This window comes from Sorex fumeus, unplaced genomic scaffold, assembly GCF_029834395.1.
Source record: "Sorex fumeus unplaced genomic scaffold, SorFum_2.1 ptg000058l, whole genome shotgun sequence".
Classification (NCBI taxonomy): Eukaryota; Metazoa; Chordata; class Mammalia; order Eulipotyphla; family Soricidae; genus Sorex; species Sorex fumeus.
In genome coordinates this window covers 8,032,356-8,036,012 of record NW_026606115.1, presented here as the reverse complement: position 1 = coordinate 8,036,012, position 3,657 = coordinate 8,032,356, and positions in this window count along the sequence as shown.

Here is a 3,657-nt window from a genome sequence, read left to right as displayed (position 1 = left end):
GGCAACCAAAGCATATGTCCCAGCTCGCAAAGCAGTGTAGAGAAGTGTTAAAGGAAAACCATAAAGAGAGTAGAGCAGCAGTGCTGGCTGATGCAGCAGAAGCCGGGAAAAACATTTGAAACGCCTGACTGTCCTTAGCCAACAACAAGACCAAGATGACTGCCATCTTACGTCCTGATGAATCTATCACATCTTCCAGAAGGGCAATGGAGAACATTATTCATAACTTCTACTCGGGTCTCTTCGATAGCCATGTCCACCTGCCCACATATCAAATTCTGCAGGATGGATGTGTCGTTCCCAATGATTTCCCTTCCGAAAATCTGACAAGCCATTTCATCAGTAAAGAACCGAACAGCACCCAGCCCAGACAAGGTCAGACCCAAATAAACTGAAGAATCTGATGTCAGTACTCAACAATACACTGGCTCAGCTCTTCAAACACTACCTATCTTAATGTAAGTTTCTCTCCCAATAGAAAACCAGCAGGACCATTATTTTGCACAAGAAAGGAGACATCCAAAACATTGGCAACTACCACCTGATCTTTCTATTGTCTGTTGTCTACAAACTGTTCACTCAAGTCATCCTGAATAGGATTGGGCAGAACACTAGATGGAGGAAAACCATGTTAGCAAGCCAGGTTCCTAAAAGGATTCAGCACCATCGACCATATCCACAAGGTAAACAAGCTCATTGAGGTTTTCGGGAGTTCAAGATGCAGCTCTGTCTAACGTTCATTGATTTAAAGAAGGTTTTTGATTCTGTTGAGACTGAAGTGGTCATCGAAGCCCTAGCCAAACAGGACATTCAAAGTCAGTAAATCAGAATCCTCTGTGAGCTGTATTATGGATTCACTACCAGGATCACACCGTTCTACAAGGAAATGATCATCGATGTAAAGAGAGGGTTTTGGCAAGGTGATACCATTTCACCAAATATCTTCAGTGCCTCCCTCGAGAACATCATGCAATGACTGGAATGGGAAGGAATAAGAGTGAAGATAGACTGGCTGCATCTACACCACCTCCATTCACTGTTGACATCGTTCCAATAACAACAAACATCAGCCAAGCAGTACAAATGCTGGCCGACTTCGACCATGAGTGTGGAAAGGTCGGACTGCAGCTAAATCTCACCAACAATGTTTATGAGAAACGATCTCATTCTTGATGTTCCATTCACTCTCAACAGAATGAACATTTCCGAATGCAATAATACCTAGGTCAAGAACTGACATGATGAACGACCTGGCACCTGAATTGCGCAGGAGGAAGAGAGTGGCTTGGATTGCCTTCAAGAGAATCAAAGAAATAGCTAAGAGGACGATGAACCTCCAGTTCCAGGCACATCTCTTCAATTCCACTGTTATTCCTGCAGTAACATACACCTCAAAGACTTGGGCCCTACGAGAACAGGATGAGTACACTATTTGGGTCTCCTAAAGAGGAATCAAAAGAGCTATGCTTGGAGTATCACACTTCACTCAAGTGAGAGAAGGAATCTGGATTTCTGATCTCCATTGATGATCGAGAATCAGGGACACTGTATTTTTTGCCAAGGCATCGAAAATCAGATGGGCTGGACACGTAATGTGATTTTGAGACGATCGCTGGACTAGAGCCATTACTGACTAGATTCTAAGGGATGTCAAAAGATCCTGTGGACGCCCACCTATGAGATGGTCATATTTCTTCATCAAGACACTGAACGAACAGTTTGAGGCTCTTCGTGTTCCTGGAGTGAGCAGTTGCCATTAGGCTACACTAGCACGTGACAGGGATGAATGAGATATTATTAGCGCCCACTCAAGAAAATCAATGCATAATGGGATGTCAAGTGATCAAGTGAACAAGATTATTCACTGAGAAAAAATTTTTATCATTCGTTTTTTCCGTTGACTTCATTTTATGCTTCGTGGTTCGCTGAAGTAAGCTAGCACAGTGGTAGGGCATTTGCCTTGCATGCAGCCAACATGGCCGACCCGAGTTCAATTCCTCCGCCCCTCTCGGAGAGCCCGGCAAGCTACCGAGAGTATCTCGCCCACACGGCAGAGCCTGGCAAGCCATCCGTGATGTATTCGATATGCCAAACACAGTAACAACAAAAATCTCCAATGGAGACGTTACTGGGCCCGCTCGAGCAAATCGATGAACAATGGGAGGGCCTTTACCTTTACCTTTACCTTTACATAAGGCTGTTGGAAAGCACATAAACACATCCATGCCAACAGCAGTTGCTTTTGTTCTTTTGGATATGTTCCAGTCTCTGTGGTGTGAGGTGATAACTCATTGTTGTTTTGATCTGCATCTCCCTGATGATTAGTGATGAAGAGCATTTTTTTCATGTGCTTTTGGCAATTCGGATTTCTTCTTTGAGAAAGTTTCTATTCATTTCATCGCCCCATTTTCTGAGGGGATTGACTGTTTTCTTCTTGTAGAGTTCAACCAGTCAATTGTATATCCTTGATATCAACCCCTGATTAGATGGGTATTGGGTGAATATCCTTTCCCATTCTGTAGACTGTCTTTATATTCTGGTCAATGTTTCTTTTGAAGTGCAGAAGCTTCTTAGTTTAAGATAGTCCCATTTGTTTATTTCTCTTTCCACTTGCTTGGTCGGTGGCATGTCGTTTTTTGAAGATACCTTCAGCTTCAATGTCCTGGAGGATTTTGCTGACCTTTTCTTCAATGTGCCTTATGGATTCTGGTTTGATGTTGAGGTCTTTAATCCATTTTGATCTGACTTTTGTGCATTGTGTTAGGTAGAGGTCTGAGCCCATTTTTTTGCATGTAGCTGTCCATTTTTGCAACATCACTTGTTAAAGAGGCTTTCCTTACTCCACTTCACATTTCTTGATCCCTTATCAAATATTAGATGATCATATATTTCAGGGTGTGTGTAAGGATATTCAGCACTATTCCATTGGTCCATGGCTCTGCATTTGTTTCAGTACCATGATGTTTTAATTATTACTGCTTTGTAGTACAGTTTGAGGTAGGGGAAGGTGATGCCGCCCATCTTCTTTTTCCCCAGAACTATTTTAGCTATTCGTGGGGGGGGGGGGGGTTGTTCCATAAGATTTTCAGAGGGGTATGGTGCCGCCAGAAGGTCAATCTGTACCTGTGAGGCGAGTGCATCAGCAGCCTCATGGCACCTTCAGGCTTCCAGATATCCCAAAATTGCTGCTGTGCCTTTGGCTAGACCCCAAAAACTTGGAGCAAAGTTTACCAAGAAAGTAAATGGCCCAAAGTATCTGGGAGACACACCCACAAACCACCTCTGGCCCAGCTATATAATTGGAGGCATGGCCTCTCTGGTTCCTGATCGAACTGCTTAACAGTCATGATTCCAGAGACTCAGAAACAAATCTCGAGACCCAAAAGCTTTTGGCAGAAATGCGTCCAGTCCCTGCAATAGGTTACCGGTGCCAGGCCATCCAAGGTGGGAATAGGTTTTGTGTGTTAGACTGTTCCCCCTGGTGGCCTGGTGGCCGTCATCCTCCAGAGGCCACTGGACAGTCAGGTTTGGGCCTGCAATGACAAGACACATGGGGCCTTATGGGATGGAAATGGAGCCAGCTTTCTTCCCCATCCCAACGTACCCCGAGTGGCCACCCACAAATGGCCTCTCTGGCTCCTGATCAAGCTACTTAAC